Source organism: Miniopterus schreibersii (assembly GCF_964146895.1).
Source record: "Miniopterus schreibersii genome assembly, chromosome: 3".
NCBI lineage: Eukaryota > Metazoa > Chordata > Mammalia > Chiroptera > Miniopteridae > Miniopterus > Miniopterus schreibersii.
In genome coordinates, this window is record NC_138103.1 from 92,981,644 (window position 1) to 93,002,607 (window position 20,964).

Genomic DNA, 20,964 nt, shown 5'->3' on the forward strand with positions numbered 1-20,964 from the left:
ACATCATCTCTGGGGGTTAAGAGTTCAACATATGAATTTGGTGGGGACACAGACACTCAGACCACAGCACTCAGTCTAAAGTAAAATATTAATTTAAACTATGGTACTAAGTTTCATTTGAGTTCTAAATGGCTGAACCATGCATGCTACATAAAGATTGTCCTAAATATAAAGGGCTGTTACCCTCCCAATAATACTACTCCCTGAACAGGAAAAAGAGCAGCATCAGGAAAGGACCTTTACTAAGACTAAGTTACCCAGACTAAAAAGCAAGTAGAATTGTTTCAATTTATAGTTTCATTTCCTTCCTAACCAACAGTTATATTAGTCAAATTAGGGATCTGAAAAAGCTACTTTTAAGTTACAAATTGAACCCTCCCTAACTCAGTTTGCATCTAGGTGATATGCCTGTGAACCTCGCAGTTTCAGCATTAAGAGGTCCCAATTAATAGGATACTGCTGAAGGTGCACTGGAAGCCCAATGCCAATGCTGATTTAAAGACACTTTAAAATACCAACCCCACAGAATATCCTGAAGTACTGCAGGACAGTCATTAAAATGTTGTGGGAAATAGCTCAGGTTTTGAATTCACACTAACCTGGATCCAAACAGATTCATTTAATTGCATGTAACTTTGGGAACATCTTTGAACATGTTTAGCCACAGCTTCCTCACCTATAAAACGTGAGTAATTATATCAACCACAATACTTTGTGGGGAATACATAAAATAGTTTATAGGATACACTTATAAGATAAACATTCAGCAAAACGGAAGGTCTTGTTATCGACCTAAAAAGGGAACAATCCAGTTTCCATTAACCATAATAGTCTCATCACAATGTGTATGAAATGATAAAAGCATTTCACAGGCTCGGTTGAAATTAAATAAAAGTGTTTCTCCTCTTTAATTAAAGAGAGATTAGATAAAGCCCTAGATTAGGGACTCCTACCTCCAGATATCTGTGTTTAATACCTGCAAAAACTTCCAGTAAAAATTTCTCTCTTACTATCTTTGCTGAACATGTTATTACAAAGCAATGACTTCACGGTAGTTTAAAAGCCCTTTTTTAAAAAAACACTTCCCTAAAACTTTACTCAAAGTTATTCACCTCACTGTTAATAGCTGTACAGTTAATTCTGTGCCAGTATTACTAGGCCTGCCCATTGCTGGCAATGGACTTTGAGAAAACCCATTTTCTGACAAACAAAAGTGAAATTATTCTTTTCAAAACATACTGGACTCCCAATACTTGCAAAAGTATTGCATGCACAATTTTCCATCAATCTTTAAACCTGAACTCCATTATCTATCTGTATCAGTGGTGTTAAAATCAAGTCACTTTAACAAATTATGACTGTACAAATCAAAGTACCACCAGTTACTATCAGACAAGAGTATTTTACAAACACTACACTGCATATTACCTTGCAATCTGAAACATTACATTTAATATTTGTGTACATTTATTTTAGATAGCTGAGGCTTGAGAGAATTTAGCACAAATAAAGTTTAAAATATTTAAATCTGTATGTTGGTTCCAACTAGCTCTATTTTACAATCTATAAGGCTCGTGTCATCGTTCAGCACCAAAAATATCTCCAAAACTGTCTAGCTAGTCTTGTCAGACTTTGTGATAGTTTTTTAAGGTGTAAGTCTGAGCAAATGCTTTATAGATCCCACTTCCAGATCTTACGTGGAATACTCATTTTGGCTGATCAAACTATGTAAAAACATGGGTTTTACCTTTTTATTTTCATTAAACTGATTTTTTTAAAAGAATTTAGGTTGTCAATCTTTCAGTTGCATTTATAACACTGAAGCATCAGAAGTAGCCTAATAATGCCTTGCCCCTATCCTTCATTTAAAAAATTTTTGCAAAGCAGTCAGAAAAATGTTTTATTTATTCTTCAAAATAAGGTACGAAGAAGAATTGCAGCAACAAACTTCCTCACACTCAAGTTCCAGTAACATCTCAGTGTTTTTCAGCCTAATCCATCATGACTGACTCAGGAGCAGACCTGGAGCTACAGTCAGCTCCAGTGGGCCAGGCTGTTCCTCCCAGACGCCTGCTCAGGGACAGCATCTCTGCTCAGGGCCCTTACAACCACTCGTGACTGCTGGCCTGGATTTAAAGCCACACTCCAGGTTCCAGAACCGAGTTACCATCCCAACTCTCTCTCTCCAGAATATACAAAGTTTAGAAAAAGAACATGCTTGTCTCCCCACTTTCAAACAGGGTTTGTTCATATCACATGTAAGAGCACATTCCTTAAACTAGAAACTTTTCTCAAAAGCCACAGGTACTTTCAGGAATCTTATTTGTTCAAAGTATAAATTCTTACACATTCAAAAAAATTAAAATCGAAGACTAGTGCCTCTGTCCTTTTCTGCCAGAAGTACACGGCTCATGAACCCATATTTTAAAACAAAGCTTCATGCACACGAATGGCCGGAGAGGTACGAAGCTTACAGAGCCCTTAACATCGTGGAGCACATTAAGCAGCGGCTAGGCCACAATGGGAAGCATATTAGCAAACTGAGCAAAGACACTTTCCCAAGAACATGATAGGTTTCCAGGCTCCATGTCAGTACATAAAATTTTAAACAACATATAGTCCTTGAATATTGTCCCCAGACATCCCATTCCCAATGGTTCCCATGCCTACCCAGCCCCCCAGCCCCCAAGGGTCTTCCCCACACAGAAGTTCTCAACGCTCCCCATTGCTAGTGACGGTGGCTCTGGCTCTGCTGCTGCTCCCGGGACTCCGCGCACTTTCTCAGCAGGACTAGGAGGACTAGGAATATGCACAGCTGCTGAGCTTGAGTGCACAAGTCCTACTCCTTTGTCCAAAGTGTCATGATTTGGAGAAGGTCGCCAGGCATGAGTTCTCCTGTGCTTTTCATCCACTCTAACCAAGTACCATGTTCCTTCAAAGAATGAATCTACTGAACTCTGGGAACTATAATTGACCAAGTGGCCAGTGTCCTCTCTGAGCTTCATGCTTTCCCCAAAGACAGCTGGTGTCACACAAGTTCTTGAGTCAAGCCTTGATTTAAGATCCCATAGACTTGCTGTTACTTTATCGGGAGCAGACCCTGGTGTGGCATCTTGGGTAACTTTAAGGGAGCAGAGGGTGGCAGCCACACCAGAACCATGGGAGGACATGCCGACCCTCTTTCCTGCCAGCTGCTGAGGCAAGTACTGTGCTGGAACAGGAGCAAGGGAGCCAGACACGGAGACGTGTACGTATCTCCATTTGGTTGGATACAAGCAAAGAGGCCTCTGTTTTCTGACTAAAGAGTTCAGAACTAGCCTTCATAAATGCCTTTCCACATCTCTATCAAAGCAGGCATCTTCTAATTTAACATCCCCAAAGGCTTCCAGGCCATTATAGATACTAATTATCTCTCTGTTCTGGTCATTCAGGAAATCGTTCAGCATCATCCGAGCTAGAGATTTCTGAACCAGTTTACATCAGGGTGAGGGGAAGATCATGAAGCTGAAATCATTCAAGGCCAAATCTTTATCATTTCCCTCTTCCTGCCACTGGGCACGGGTATTTTTGTGGTAGCCAGAGTAGCAGCAGTCTAATGCATTGAGGTGGCACTGGATGGAGAGATTCCCATCTCCTGTGGGATATTCGGAAAGATACCAGGCTTGTGAAAGTCATAGGCATGTTGTATGTGTGTCCCACGGAGTCTTTGTTCACAAATTAAAGGAGCATTTGCCCCAGTGAGCAGAGCAATGGCTCTGACTCCACCTGTAGGTCTAGCATTTCCTGTGGCATATACAAAAGTATCTCCTACAACCACCAGGGCATGACGTCCTTCCCAAGAGCTGGACTGGATCCAGTTCACAGCATTGAAGACAGCAGCTGTGCCTCCGCAGCAGGCATTCATGGTGTCTACTCTGTCTATATCTGTGTTCCCAGACTCCTCACAGAGCAGCATCAGATTAGTCTTCACTGACTTTGATTTGTCGACGATTGTCTCTATTTTCACTTCTAGCCACCCAATGCGATCTAAAAAAGGCTGTTTCTCTCCATAAGAGTCTAAACCACAGTCATACAAAGAGAGGTGATACCTTCTCTATCTGTGTGGAAGCCCACCCTGGCCTGGCCCAAACCAGTAGTATACTTTCCAACATCAATACCACTGTATTTTTCCAGCTCTGCATGATCAACATATTGAGAAGAAAAATAAATCTCAAGGGCAACAATTCCCATATCTTTTGGCCAGCAGGCTTCTGCATTCAAAGGAAGTTACCCAGGCAGGGTAAAAGCACTATGTGAGGGACAGAGACCATCAGTCTCCATGTCTGTCACTGTTTCCTCCTTCAGACACCAAAGGTGACCAGGTGTCAGTACAGGAAAGAGAGCAAGCCAGGAAGACACAGTTAAAAGCCCTTCTGAGTTGCTTTTCTCTTACCATTTTTATTACAAGTCACTTCCCTTCTTATGTGAACACAATTAGTCTTAAGTTCAGGAAGCAGTGATTTCCTTTGACCTTTATCACATGAGCTTTTTAGTTTAGGTCAGGTTCTCCAGCTTTCGGGAAAGATCAGAAGGCTGGCGTGGTAGAGTATTACTTCCCTTTGGCTGAAGTAATATTCTCCGTTTATATACTGAAAGTAACCCCCTATGGGCAAATTATATATATACCCAAATGACACAGTGTCTCAAAGTTCAGTTGGCACAATGAAGCAACCCTTGTTTTGTTTGGTTGTTTTGCTGTTTTTGAGGTGAGTAGCTATACTGCAGACTTTTCTATTGGAAACTGAATTAGGGATCTAATTTCCATGTATGATGTTGGCTTAATTAGAACACTGTCCATAACAGTTTGACATTTGGAGTCCACAGCAATCTCTTTTAAAGCACAACTACACAATTTCTCCAAGGCAAACGTGAAGCCTGGAAAATACTTTAAATTGCATATAATTTATCTGACCTAACATTTTTTATTGTCATAATAAGTTTCTCCATGATTTTGGCTCTCCATCCATCTAGGCTATCTTACATATCAAATGGACAAAAAGCTAAACAAGGGGCCACGAATTAAAAGTATCACCCTCTTTACCTCTGTATTTCTTCCTAATTAAGAAGTATGTTAATTGAAATCAGAGTGACACAGACCCTGTGCAGAAATCTCCCGAGTATTGTAATTGGTTTGTGGAGCTGTCGCCCCAGGGTCATTTACTGGAGTGATTCTCGCCTGGGTTGGGAGTGACTGAAAATCCCCATCTAAAAAGCAACCTCAAGCTTATCAAATAGGATTGCCAGTGGAAAAGCAAATATATCCACAACCAAATTAGATTTTCTTTAAACATTTACGGAGAAAGTATTTGAGATCAGACGCCTTTACTAATCAGTTCACCTCAGCGGTTATTTCCCCACGCAATTTCCCTTAACTCAGTTTGATCACATCTAGGCTTTTTAATGGCTTTACATCACCTACAGAAAAAAGATAATATTTCAAGACTTTGGCACCAGGCCCCGCCTTCCCTATTCCTCCCCTTACACCCACAGGGCATCTCAACCACACTCTAGCCCCCACGCCCGCACACCCCCGCCCTTCCCTACCGAACAGCTATGCGCACACTGTTACAGTCACAGGCAACTTTTCTGCTTTCTCTTTTTCTCTGGAATAACAAACGCTTACAAATCCAACCGAAATTTTCTTACAAGACCCAGCCCAAATACCATGTCCTCCAATTACTCCTTTAATGTTCCCCTTGGCTGAAAATCTAAACTTTAAGTGTAATATACTCTTGTCTTGGTTTAATAATATCAAAATCTCTGGTAAAGTAGTTCTTTTGTCTTAAGTCTAATTTAAGGCAGCGAATATCAACTTACACCAAGCAAGGTAGAATGTTAGGAATTAGAGCTATAAAGATATATGATGTAATCCTTACCCCCAATGATTCCATAAATAAGACGTTAAACAAATTAATATAAAAATAGAACACGCAGATTTGAACAGGGTATACAAACAAAGGTTTCAAAGTCTGGAGAAGAAAGACGCTATCTTAGTCTGTTTGAGCAGCTATAACAAAATACCAGAGACTGGGTGGCTTATAAACAACAAACATGCACTTCCCACAGTTCTGGAGGCTGGAAAGCGCAAGGTGATGCACAGGGAGATTCAGTGTCTGATGAGAATTCATTTCCTGGTTCACAGGCAACCGCCTTTCCCGGAGCCCTCACATGGTGGAAGGGGAAAGCTTGCTCTCTAGGGTCTCCTCTGAAAGAGCACTGATCTTATTAATGAGGGCTCCGCCCTCATGACCTAAGCACCTCCCAAAGCCTCCACCTCCTAAGACCATCACACTGGGCATTAAGTTTCAACATATGAATTTGGGGGGGACACAAACATTCAGTCCACTGCAGATGATTTCCTTGAGAATCTGTGGAATTTAAAATAGAATTTGGAAATATAGCGAATGGGTCTAGATAGAGACTGGGGTAGAGAATTCCATGCAGAAAAGAACATAAGCAAAGACACTGAAGCGAGACATTTTCCAGAATTATTCCAGTTTGCCAGAAGTATAAGGTGCAAGTGGCTAATAATCACAATAATAATAATACCTAATATCTTTTGAGCAGTTCCCATATGCTGGGCATTGTTATAAGGAATTGACATGCCTTGAATTCATTTAATTTTGTAACAACATATGCATTCAAGACTATATTCCCTTTTCATAGATGAGGAAAGTGAGGCAAGTGAGGAAAGCCAGGTTGCAAGCTGGGCGGAGGGGGAACATCGGATCGTCTTTGTAGAGAACTGGAACTGTTTGCTAGAGAACAGTGTGGATGGTGAAGAGTACGGCTGGGGGGACACCACACCACGGAAAAAGTGTGGGAAGTGTGTGTACATGTGTACGGGGGGGGGGGGGACTGCACGAAACTAATTTTTGATGGAGAGTGCCACGTGAACGGGGTGGACAGTTTGACAAGCAGATCCCGAAGCGCTTGTATGCCAGGCCGAGAGCCTTTCTTGTATATGAAGTCTTGAGGACTTTGGAAGAGTGTACTGATGGACAGATTTCCACTTTAGAAAGGTCACCTTCCAGCTCTGTGGAGGGTGGCTTTGAAGAGCAGTAGAGTGAAGGCAGGGATACCAGATAGACCACTGGCCCTAAAGTCCCAGCAAAAGATGCTGAGATGCAGACCTACAACAATCATTGCAGATAAGGAGAGGAATGAAAATGTGGCAGAATGTACTACCTAAAAGGGACTGCCACAACTCCCATCCCACAACCCTAAGGCCCACTGAGACTCAGAGACTCCTTCCATCGAGAGATGGGGGATAAATATTTCCTCCCCCTGTAATTACAGAGAAGTGACACTTTGGTCATAAAATGTTATACAGCTTCCATCTGGTCCACTTAGGATGCTTGTTTTTAGAGCCCAGCTGCCATCCTTTGCAGAAGCTCAAACTCTCCCTACCTGGAGAAGCACATGGAAAGGCCACATGTAACTGCTGACTAATAGCTCAGATGAAGTCCCAACCAATCATATGCCATCAACTGCCAGACCTGTGAGTAAAGCTGCCTCATGATCATTCCAAATCCCATCCTTCAAGTCTTCTAAGCTGATGCCCCATCACCGGAAGCGAAGATTAGCTCTCTTACTGTTGTTATTCTAGCCCTCTGAGTTTGGGCATACTTTGTTACTGGAACAGGAGGGAATTGATAAATACTAGAAAATAAAGTCAAAAGAATTTGATGGTTTCTAAAAACTATAGCTTGACTGGCTGAGGGTTCTATGGCTGGTAGAGGACTGGGACCAAGAAAGCAAGGAATGTAAAATGAATGTCTTCAAGTCTTTATCAAGTTGAACTCTTAATAAAATGGCCCAAGGAGAAAATTTAGTAATCTGGTCCCTCTTTAAAATATAAGAAATCATATTTTTAAATGTTCATATATGTACTAAAAAATCCCATTTTTAATCTAAGCAAATACCTGGCATGTTCTAAAGCAGCATTCTGGAAATTATCATTTCAGGTAAGTAACACAATGTCTTCCCTAGAAAACTACAAATATTTGAAAATATTTGGAATTTCATTTGGGGCAATTTGAAGGAAGAATATCTCTGGCTTTATTTTTCTCATTTTTCATGACTCCTACACATTATGTATTTATATGTCATGTTTTCAAATATTCTGTCTAAACTTGCTGTAGCCAGACTTTTATAACATATGATGTGGTAGGACGATGGCTGGATACCTGGCAGATTTTGAAGATTTATTCCTTTGGATGGAAATCTTACACAAATGGCCCAACTGCTAAAACTGCTAAAGAACAAAACACTTTTTAAAATAAAGGCTTTCAGAAATCTATACATATTCTCAATATGTTTAGGTGTTTTTGGTAGGAAGAAGGGTTAGCTCTGCTAGATGATTTCTCTTCTTTCATCAAAATGTAACATTGTCCCTGGCTGATGTGGCTCAGTTGACTGAGTGTCATCCATGCACCAAAAGGTCCCTGGCTCAATTCCCAAGCCAGGGTTGTAGGCTCGATCCCAGTGGGGGGCATGCAGGAGATAGTCCATCAATGTTTCTGTCTCACACTGATGTTTCTCTCTCCTTCTTCCTTCCTCTCTCTCTGAAATCAATAAAAACATTTTTTTTTTTAATGTAACATCATTTTTTTCCTTAAGAAAGTTCAAAAAATTAGAGTATTTTCTCCTTGGTGCCAAACTACCTTCATGTGATACCCAGTACGTGACAGGATCTTGCTGAATAAGCACTCCGAATTGTTCCTGCACAATTAATCTAATTGAAACCAAATGTAAAGAGAAACATGGAGGGCAGCTTATCATAAAGACCCATGACATCATTGGCATTAGACTGGTGATTCTTGCATGTCTTCTCCTCATGACCCCAAGTATGGCTTATGCAATTGACTGTTAAAGATGCATTTAGTAATCAGTGATTGCCAAAAATTATTACGGAGCAAAATGGATACATACTTAGCAAACTCAGATGATATTACACTTGTTCACTGCAGTAACCTCCTGAGGATGTGATAATTGAACAAGAGCAAAGCATGACGAATGTCTTAAATAACAAGGGAGGACAAGATGTCTCCATCTCCGATATCTTAGACTTAGAGCATTGTCATCACAGTCTCTCTGCCACTCTCTCCCAGACATCTCCCTTCTCTAAAACTATCTCTAAACAAATTCACTGGCATCATTTGGAGATTAAGTTGTGAGTAATGGTGAAAGAGATGTACTCATAAAAATGGTTAAACTGGTCTACTCATATAGAAACAGTAAGGTCATTATATACCATATCCCAAATAAAAACTTTTTTAGTCATGTATATTTTTATGTAGGAAGCCAATACATACAAATTGTGTGTGAGTGTGTATCAGAAGCTAACTTGTAATTTTTTAAATATATGGCAAAGGTATGGGATATTGTAGTTTCAATCTGTATGCTTACTTAAAACTTACAGCAGCACACTTTGTAAAAGTAATTAATGGCCAGTATTGTATAATGTAACAGGAAACACTTCTTTTTCACTAGGCTAAATGGACAATGTAGGGCATACATATGGATTTGGACTGATTCCAATAGATGCTGCATCATGTAGGAAGAAAAATGGGCTTGTATTAAGCATATTTTGGTAATTGGTAATGCAACCTCCCAGCTCCCCTGGGTGTGCAACTCCTGAGGGATCATCTTCCAAACCATTATGATTTCACAAGCTCTAATGCACTGGTTTTACATAATTAAATTTTAAGGTAAATTTAATGAAATGCTCAAGAATCTCAGAAAATGGGTGTTATTACTGCAAAAAGGATAGCAAAAAATAACAAATCTCTACATGTTTCTTCTATCTTTCTTCATATAGCCAGACTTAATGTGTACTTAAAGCAAATATATATACACTTATTTCCACAGAAAGTGACCTCTCTTGGAAATGAAAGAAAACAAGAAAGCAAGGAAGAAAGAAAGAAAGCGAGAGAGAGAGAGAGAGAGAGAGAGAGAGAGAGAGAGAAAGGAAAGAAGGAAGGAAGGAAGGAAGGAAGGAAGGAAGGAAGGAAGGAAGGAAGGAAGGAAGGAAGGAAGGAAGGAAGGGAGAGAGAAAGAAAGAAAGAAAGAAAGAAAGAAAGAAAGAAAGAAAGAAAGAAAGAAAGAAAGAAAGAAAGAAAGAAAGAAAGAGAGAGAGAGAGAGAGAGAGAGAGAGAGAGAGAGAAAGAAAGAAAGAAAGAAAGAAAGAAAGAAAGAAAGAAAGAAAGAAAGAAAGAAAGAAAGAAAGAAAGAACTGCAAAGAAAGAAAGAACTGCAAAGAAAGAAAGAACTGCAAAGAAAGGAAGAAAGAAAACTGCAAAGAAAAAATAAAAAAATAAAATGCATTAGCTTCCTCAAACACAGTTGAAACCACAATTTACATTGGGGAAACACAGTTGAGACCACAGCTTACTTTGGAGGTTTTACACATAAATAGATTTAATCTGATATTCCTTCTTTCCTTCTGTTAGAGAAAAGAATTGGAACTATAGTTTAAATTCTTATAAATGGTTCAAGTGGTTTAAACCACACTGTCGTGCTAGTTCAATCAAATGAATGTTAAATAAAAATGTGTTTATTTGGAGAATTTCATATAAAAGGCCTGAGTTAAGAACTGCATTCTTATTGCATTCATTCATTCATTCAATAATGTGCTAAGCAAAGGTTACAAAAACCAATTATGACTTTCTGCATTATAATAGAATAGTGTCATTTAAGGGAATGCAAATGAGTGGAATTTCATTTTTGCCCTTGAAGAGAATCTTTCATGAGCTTAAACAGTGCCATGGTCAGTGGCTGTCTTCTAGTGTTTCCACTGCCCATGTCATCAGCCAAAGGTTTACTAGGATAAAGAGATAGTGGCAAGCTCTGCCCAAAATTTTCAAAATGTATATGTGAAAGCAAATTAAATACCTTTGCATGTGACCTGGAGATAATGACTTGCTTACAAAGGATAAAGGATGGAAGATGAATAGTGTATTGGTTTCCTAGGACTTTAATAACAAAATACCACAAGTCAAATGGCTTAAAACCACAGAGATTTAGTCTCCCGCAGTTCTGGAGTCTGGAAGTCTGAAATCAAGGTGTCAGTGAGGCCATGCTCCTGCTGAAATGTGTAGGGAAGAGCCCTTCCTTGCCTCCTCTTAGCCCTCGGGGCAGCTGCCAACCATCCCTGGCAGATGCTTCACTCCAATCTCTGCCTCTGCTGTCACATGACATACAACTTGTGTGTCTCTGTGTCTCTACTTACGTTTCACATGATGTTTTCCTCTTCTTATAAGGACACCTGTCTTATTGAAGTAGGGCCCATCCTAATCTTAACTTGATGAAATCTGCCATGACCCTATTTCCAAATAAAGTCCCACTTATAGGTACTGGGGACTAGGACTTCAACATATCTTTTTTAGAAGACATAATTCAACCTGTAAAAAACAGTAACTTTTCAGTGAAGAAACCCAGCAAACACAATTTTTACGAAGTCATGAATGTTAGTATCAGTAGTGCTAGGTCATATTGAGGTTGAAAGGAATCAGACCCCTTACCTCAAAATACGGTACCTTAACGTGCATATTGGATATTTTACTGAAGGAATTTGAGAAACTAGAGGTGCAGGAAGGATCCTTTGATTTTCCCTGAAGCAGGTCATAAAACACTTATGTGAGAGGTACCCTCTCTATACTCAGAGAAAAAGGAGCATCCTTATCTTCAAACACAGAGGGATGACAAGAGGAACCTGACCCTAATTTACCACACAGCTCATACTCCGCTTCGTTTGTCCTTTCACATTTGTCCACAACTTTCCACCCTCCACCAGACCTAGATAAAAACGCTCAGGTTTAACCACTTCTCCAGATCTTCATTTCCTTATGAAGGCTCTCGTGTCATGTAAAATGTATATTCAATAAATTTGTATGCTTTTCTCTTGTTAATTTTAATCTATCTTTTGTTACAGAGACCCATCCAAGAATCTAAGATAAGTAGAAGATAGATAGCTCTCCTCCCCAATAATATCACGCACCCCTGATAATGTGTAATGAGAAAAGGCACTTCACATCTCTGACAGTCTTCACAGTAACCCATAACCAATCATGACCAATACCTCCTATGAATCAAATTGAGGAACATTCTACAAAACAGATGACCAGGTCTCTTCCAAGCTGTCAAAGTCATGAGAGAAAAAAAACACACACAAAAAAAACTAGAAATGATTGCCGACCAGAGGAGACTAAAGAAGCATGAACACTAAACAGCGTGGGATGTTGGATTGGATCCTGACACAAAAAAGGACACCAGTGGGAAAACTAGTGAAATCCAAATAAAGTCTGTAGAACAGTTAACAGCAGCGGTATTAACTTTACGTAGTTTTAACATATGTAACGTATGAGATGTTAGCATCATAGGAAACTGGATGAGAGGTACATGAACCCTCTGCACTATCTTCACAACTTGAATGCAAAGGTAAAGTTTTTCCAAATGTTTAAAAGTTTATTTAAAAAGTAAATAATAACAATGTTTATGTTCTTTCCATCATATAAGAAGCTTATAAAGATGATATTTTCAAGTTAGAGTGATGGAGAATATTTAGCCCCTCTTCATTCAGTGGAGATGTTTCCTTTCGGGAGGGAAGCACACCTGAGATAGCAGAAAGATTCTAATGTGCAGATATTTTTAATGGCATATATATTCAAAGGAGGCACTGCACAGGTAGTTGAAACAGTGGGCAAAGCATAGGTCTGGGAGCCAGAAGAGCCATCTCTGGGACATTTGCTCCACATTATAGGCTATATGCCTTTTCACGTGGGTTATTTTACCTTCATCTCTAGGACTGGAATAGAATATTCCTACCTATATGGTAAGGACATGGTGAAGATTAAAGAAAAAGTATGTTAATGCCAACTACATAATAGATGCTCTCCATTTTTATCATTATTTGTAGAGAGAGAAAGGGAAGGAAAAGATTGTATTACAACACTGCTGCACTGGCAACAACATTCTTAACCTTTCCATTCAATGTTGATGATCTAGGAGTGATGACAGAGTCAAGAGGCAAGAAACCAGACACTTCCCTTTCGAGTGACAAGAACTGAGCCACTAATGACCTCTGCAAACAATTACTTATCCATCTAGCTTCCTTCCTGACATTTCCATATTTTCCTACAGAATATGAGAATTATTATACATTACACTTTGAAGTACAGATATACTCTCTAACGTCCCAAAAAAACCCAAAAGGAAAATGGAGATTTTTATTTTGTGCCAACAGCAGTAGTTTCCAGTGATCAGTTAGTTTTCATAGTTCCTCAACAAACTGTTTCTATTGATCTGTTCCAATACCTTTCTCAGGATGGATGTCAAAAATCGGGAAGCAGGTGGGAAGGGAACTGAAATTATTTCAATTATTCTTACCATTGATAATATCATGAATAGCATCAAAACATAAAAAGGTCAAAACCAAGTCAATAATACACTTAAATTAATGTACAGATGAGCCTTCAGTGAATCTGAAGAGAGAGTGTAACGGGGCTAGAGCGCTGCTGAAACGGAGACCATGCAGTCATGTTGAAACTGCTCGTTCGCCTCACACCCTCTCTCTTCCTGAGCCCTTGCTGGAAATGTCTTTGCTCTTATCCCCTGTAGGCACTCAGTTGACATCATTCTCCAAGTTTCCGCTCAGGGATTTCATTATCAAGGATGGGCTTCCCGCACAACCAGGCTTCACTCTGCCCAGATGCCATTGTCAACTGGGAGCTCCCTGGAGATGGAGGTTGTTTCATTCATCTCCGAGACTCAGGACCTAGCATTGGCACAGAGCAGGCAACAGATTCATCTTGATCAATCTAAACTGAAACTTTTGTGAACTGGTAAACACCAAGCACTGATTATTAATTATTGGAGAATTTTATTCTATCTTGCCACCATTTCCTTTTATGGCTTTTTCCTCTATAATAATATCATTGTTCTCTATTTCTTTAATTCTCCCAAGATTATAACATTGACCCAATATGAGAATATGTAAAATATTTTCCCCCTGATAAATAAAAATAGGTATCCATTTAAGTATGTCTTCTCTCTGCTTATTGCACATCCATTATAAAAAATAAACTTAACCAACATAATTCTTTCTATCTGACAAGACTGCTTCAACAACATATGGTTAATTTCACTAATTTAAATTCATCTTCCGATAGATGTGCAATGAAGTGTTTGCAGGAAAAATGTACAGGCATGTGTAGCTGGGGAACTAACTTCAAAATCCGCATAAGCCCATGCTTTCTTCACTGAGGCTCTTCTAGCCTCTCAAAGGAAACAAGAAGTGGGCAGAGAAAACCAGAACGAGGTCAGCCTTTTAAAGAATCTAGTGGGTAGTGGATGTGCTGGCCTTCCTGGAATGACATATTCTTAGTTTGAAAAGAGATAGGAGCTGTGAGTAATTTGCAAATGAATGCATCTGCAAATGAATGAATGCATGAAACACAATGGAAGCATTGTGTCCAAGATTATACCATATTGCTCTTTGCATCCACTTCCAAAGAATTTGTTTCTCCACCATCTGCATCAGTTCTATTCCACTATCAGATACAAAGCCCAGAAAATGCAAGCCACTGAGAATATCTTGTGAAAGGGGCTGTGTGAACCGTTATTATGCTTGTGTTACTTCCTTAATATCCTTTATTAATGAAAAAGAAGAAAACGACTTCAGAAGCAGCACTTAAAATTCAGAGTGGAGAGGCTTCTGGCCTCTACTGAGTAGCCTTCCCCCGTCCTACTCTCTTTCTTCTTTGCTATGTAATAATGTGTTTGGGTTAAAGGAAAGCTAGATTCTCACATCCATGTCTCAGGCGAAAAGACTGCTTTAAAGGGAGTAAATGGATAACTTCTTATCTAGATTTCACAATGGATTTTTATAAGCATGATCTAGCAACACCACGTTAATGCTGACACACATTATCCAAAATATACTTATTTTACTCCAACAAATTACTCTCCTAACTTCCTTATTTATAAGCAATTAAATTTACTTGTAATGTGTTGAATAATTGTATTTCTTTTATTATATCTAATTTGACAACTATATGTCAAAACTAGCCCTAAGAAGTCAACTAAAATAAGACTGAATTTCATCTTGTTTTGCACAGTGGGGCCCAGATGAACTGTATCAGCAAAATGGGAGGAAAGCACCATTAGATGCCATCATGCCTCTCATTTGCAGAGCTTGTCACGTTTGTTTGCTACAGAACAATGGATATTACCTCAGCAGACTCCTGGGCTTCAAATCCTGAACTTATATCCTGGGCCTGAAGGTAAATTTTTTATGACATCTGTGTACTTCTGTAATTAGATCCACAGCATCTGCAACACATGCTTTTCCCTTTGAAATGTGTCTTCCAAAGAATAAATAATACAGGGAAATTAAAGAAAGTACACAAGCATGTGTTGCTGTTGCTTTGATAAAACTCCTGCAGGAGTCTGGAAAATGGGCTTGACCAATTTATCACACTATCCAAAAAAGTCCAAGAAAAGGCAGAATTTCCAGCAAATCTTTAAACATTTCAAGGGATTTGATGATTTCTAATCAATGTTTCAAATATTTCCAGTATCATTCATTTATTCATTTATTCCTTCCTCCCTGATGCTGTTAGAATGTTTATGCAGCGTTCTAACCAATACAAAACTATCTAAATAGTGTGATCAGAGATCATTCATGGAAGCATGATTTATGAAAACATCATCACCATCAATTTATCAAGAGATGTTTACATTTCTTTGTTATGGTACAACACCAACTCTTTTAATAAAAATGTTCCAGATAGCATGTGTGCTCCTCTTGCAATTAAAAAGTTCTGGACAATATGTGTGCTCTTTCTTGTTGACAGCAATGTTTTCAATCATTTAATAAGTTATTTACAATCTATATGTTACAATTTGAGGACAGGACATTTCTCTAAAATTGTCCCAATTTTCTGAAAACTAAATGACTTACACAAATAATAACAACAAATATAGAAAATGCAAGTAAACACTTGCATTAATCTTTTCTGCATTAATCTCAGTTAAGATTTTTTCCCCTAAAATTCAGTTCAAAGCAGATCCCATTTGTAAATTTCACCAACTCCTTAAGAGTGCATACTTCTAACTAGGTGGAGGGAAAACAACTTAACAAAATGGTGATTTATCTTTGCTAAATTACCAGTGTGACATGACATTACTTTGTCTAAATTAAGCAATTATGACGTAAGGGCTGAAGAAAGCTACAATGAAAATGTCATCCATTCCTGCTATTTTGTAAATATGGAAACAACTCTAAATGAACCCAATATACAATGTTCTAAATCTGTCAAGAAAAAAATTGACAAAATTATGAATTGATTTTAAAATAATATACCCTGCAAGAATTGGAAGCTTACAGAGATAAATACATGATTAGACAGTCTGCTAGTTTAACTCAATTAAAAGAAATCATACTTTTAATATTTTTATAAGCAACTTTTAAAAATATTGTATTTTTACTGCATTAATAAATCCTCTCTTAAGATAACCAAATTTTCACTATTTATTGGCAAAAGGAATAATATAAATTTACTTAAGAAATCAGGGGTCATGCTAAAACAATATTATTTTTAAAGTAGCAAAATATGTGAATGAGAAAAAGGGGGGAAATTTTGAATATAAATATATTATTAGTTTTTTACTTTTTGTTTCCATGAATGTAACAAAAATAATATCAAAATGTTAAATTTGCCTGAACACCTAGAAATTATTTTAAAAGAGAGTTAAAGATTGATGTTTAAAGTAAAATCCATTATCGCTTTCATAATTACTCAAACATTCTTTTACTGACTGCTGAGAAATGAAATTAAATGTTTAGAAGTAAACCCTTTCTTAGTCCATAAACATCAGAAAGTGAAATTTGCTCTGGACGTTGAAAATTGAAAGATAATGCCCTTGTATTTCTAACAGATGTTCTTTACATGGGGGGTAATAATCCAAAGGAACCAGTGCTGAATTGTACACTGGAGACATGCCCAAGTCCAAGAACAATCAGCGCTTCCTCCCTGCATAAAGCAACATGGATGCTGGGACCCACAAGCAACCAGAACAAGACCAAGGGATCCATCTCTACCCATTGGCTTTCAACCAGAGAACAAGCCTGGTGTTGGGAGTACAAGAGGATCCACATGGTTTTCAACCCCTAAGTGAAAATTTCATCGTCATTTACGCTCCTTTTATATCAGTTCATGGCATGTAAGTATTTATACTTTTAATGGTTCTGTATGTTTTTTAGAAGTTATCACATTCTAATTTTGCATGTCCTATCTTGAATTTTTCTTAACTCTCACATCCTATTTTTAATGTCATTATTGTATCTTATTTACTAATGGTAATATTTCTTGATGTCTAGTTCTTATTTTAAATGTTTATTTTCACTTTGATTTTATTTAAATATGACAGGCAGAAAGCAGAGGAACATGGGGTTCTACTGTATGGAGTGTCTTTGGCAGTGCTTCTCAGTCTATCAATGGGAAGGACCAGGTCCCCCCCCCCCCCAATCTGCATATTCATACTTTTGTAAATGAAGAAAAATTAATTTCTGGAAAAACAAAACTAAAAACTAAAAGGCATGCATGCACAATGCACGCTTAAATATATTACTAGACTTAATGGATTTTAAATTACTCCTTCAAATTGTTTTAAAGGGCTCTGGCACTAACTCCAAGTTTCTGGATGTGCCCTGTCATGTCTGGTGCAGACAGTTTGCACACCAACACTTGTCCTTGGATCTGGCCTATGGTTACGGCACGTGAGCTTGGACTCCTGTCCCTAGCTGGTCTTTCCTCGGGAAAGTCTTCCCTGTGCTGCAGACCAGGTCTAATTTCCCTACTGTAAGCTCTCCTAGTTCCCTGTATTTCTCCATCCCACAAAATAATTGAATAATGTATTATTTGACTAGTCCTTTAACTGTGTCTGCCTTGCCAGAGGACACAAGTGCTTAATGTTGTTTACACAGGAGCAAGCGGAGGTGGCTTTACTTTGAAGCTAATGAAATGTCAGGCTGTGGTCCATTTGTTCAGACAGGCCCCTGTGAGCGGTGGAAGTTGTGGGGTTGCAGTGTTCTAGGTGAGAAGGGAAAGAGGCTGCCATCAGTAAGCATTACTGTGTAAACATTTTTGGCAAATTGCCTAAAGGGATCTTAGACAAAAGGGACCTGAGACTCGAAGAATATAATGTGATTTTTTTCTCCATCATAAATAAATAATCACTTTGGCACCTAGTTTTATATTTACAGTTTTATGGGTTTTCTTCCTTAAAGTGGGTCCCCAAATTACATAAGTTTTAAACTGCAGAAACTCTGGATCTCCAAAACACTTTATCCCCAGCAACAAGCACAGCGCCATACCTGAGGTAGGTAGCCCATAATATCACCAGCTGAATTTGAAATGAGTAAGTTATCAACTAACTGGTTTAGAACTCCCCTGCAAGGTTCCTGTGAGAAGATCCACAGGGCCCTAATTAGTCTTCTAGAAGTTCTTTCACACTAGCCTACTTTCAATAAAGGTATTACTCGTAGAATTCATCTTTAATCTATACAAGATGAATTCAGTAGATTTTAAAGCAGAGTTTTTCAAACTGTCGATTGTGATCTCTTAGTACTTTTCAAAACCAATTCTGTATGTTGTGGAATCAGAGTTTATTTATTTTTACAGTGGAACAGAATGGAAAAGAAGGAACAGAATGAAACCAAATAAACAGAATGGAGTGAAAAACATCAAGAGTACATCACAGGAAGCAAGGTTGAGTATTGTTTTATAAAACTTTTGTGTCACCTGGCCAGGCATGGCTCAGCGGTTGAGCGTAGACCTGGGATCCAGGCAATCGGGGTTCGATTCCCTGTCAGGGCACATGCCCGGGTTGCGGGCTCGATCAATGACTCTCTCATCATTGATGTTTCTATCTCTCTCTCTCTCCCTCTCCTTTCCTCTGTCTGAAATCAATAAAAATATATTTAAAAAAAAACACTTTTGTGTCAGTGGTATGCATACATGTGTGTGTACTAGAACGTAACATAAAAAGTATTTTTCACTTTGAAAAAAAAATCTATAAATTTAGAGCACAGGACTGCCCTATAGCCTTTTCTGAAGAAAAGGGATGGAGGTTGTTTACAACTAAGAATGTACCTAAGAGTTTTGGTTTTTGGTAGTTACTTGCTTTGTTTTGTGTTTCATATTTTGCACACATACCCCTTTGTTGAATCATCCATATACATATAAAAGAGTAACTTACGTTTTTAAGATCTCTGAGAAAAGATAGTAGGCTGTTTCCATGACCTTAAGGAACTTTCCATAAGAAGGTCTTGAAGTTTCAAGATCTCTTGCACTCCATTTCCTTATCTCCTAAAAAACAAATCAGTTTGCCACTGTGGCAAGTTGGAGTTCATTCTGTTAATTGTCTTGCTGAATATACTTTGCCTGTGATGTCGTCCCCAGCAATGGTCTCCACTAATACCCATACAGTAACAATGCCTGAACCTCTATCTCCAGCCTTGGCTACTCTCCTGAGTTCCAGACCCTGTAACAACTGCCTGCCAGGCACATCCATCTGGCCACAGGCACCTCCGGAAACAGAAGTGGTTGCCTTCCCAAATAAAACTTACTATTTCTCCTCTCTACACTGACTAATAGTCCTACTAGGCACCCAGAAATATAATATAGATGCATAGGGGCCTTTCCAACATCCTCCATCCATCACCACTAGTCAACAACAAGGATCACCTGTTATAAATCCTTAACATTTCCTAACTCCAGCTCTTTCTCGCCACCCCATGATTGTTTCTGTCCTGGTCCCTGGCCTGGGCTATTGCATCATTCTTCTAAATGTTCTCCCACCGTGGCTCTCACTCTCCCTAGTCTTTCTTCCCAGGGACTCCAGATTGATCTTTTTAGAATCCAAACTTAATCACGTTACACTCTTGTGTAAAATCTTCAAACTGACTGAAGAGATTGTTTCCAGAGGGACCAAGCTCCTGCACTAAGCATGTGCCTCTAAGAGGAACTAGCCTGACCCAAGTTATCTGGTAACCCGATGATAAAATAGAAGGAAGCTCAACAAATTCTTCATCAATACAGTGCAATGTGGTGAACACACACAAAGCATAGGCCCAGTATAATCTGTCATCCAGAATAAGATCTCTTATGACCTAAGTTGCCCTTAAATAAACCTGCTTAATATAGTCAGGAACCATGGGAGTGAAAATACTGAGAACATCAGATTTTCTAACTAGATATTTCAAATGTCAGCAGTTTAATCTCTTCTCTAGGTTTTATTATGTTCCTTATCAAATCTGACAGGAATAAAGAAATACTAGCAGAGGAGAATGGTGAAATCCATTGTATGCCAATAATTTCACTCTTTCTGAATAGTAAACTTAGGGATGTTTAAATTAAAACTTCATCAGTTTTTACTTTTAATTTTGTTCCTTTGTGAAAAAAATATTCTATTCACTCAAGAATGAGAAATGTCAACTATATACCTCATGCATCATTAGGTACTGGAAATTTATAAAATGAATGTCACAACCCTTACCTTCAGAAATCACAACAGCAACATAGGCGTTTCCTGACTTCAGTCCCCCTCACAAGAAGACCAATTAGCAACAATCCATAAACAAGATAACTGGAATCTCTTTTCTAAGTATACAAGGAATATTCATGAGGATAGGTCATATGTTAAGACACAGAACAAACCTCAGCAATTCAAGAAGATGGCAATTCTACCAAGTATCTTTTATTACCACAATGGTATAAAATTAGAAATCAATAATGGAAAGGAAGCTGGAAAATTGACAAATATATGGAAATTAAACCACACACAAACAGATCAAAGAAGTTAAAAATAGAACTACCATACGATTCAGCAATTCCACTTCTGGTTATATAGCCAAAGGAA

The 20,964-nt window shown here is 38.5% G+C and overlaps 1 pseudogene across 1 annotated transcript in view; it reads right to left on the minus strand.

Annotated features, from left to right (window-relative positions):
- Positions 1-2,712: 2,712 nt before the first annotated feature.
- LOC308554938 (hydroxymethylglutaryl-CoA synthase, cytoplasmic pseudogene) overlaps positions 2,713-20,964 on the minus strand; it is a 41,407-nt pseudogene continuing 23,155 nt past the window's right edge. The window contains exon 2 of the transcript in view: positions 2,713-4,427. The product of the transcript in view is annotated as a hydroxymethylglutaryl-CoA synthase, cytoplasmic pseudogene (transcript). The remainder of the gene's footprint in view (positions 4,428-20,964) is intronic.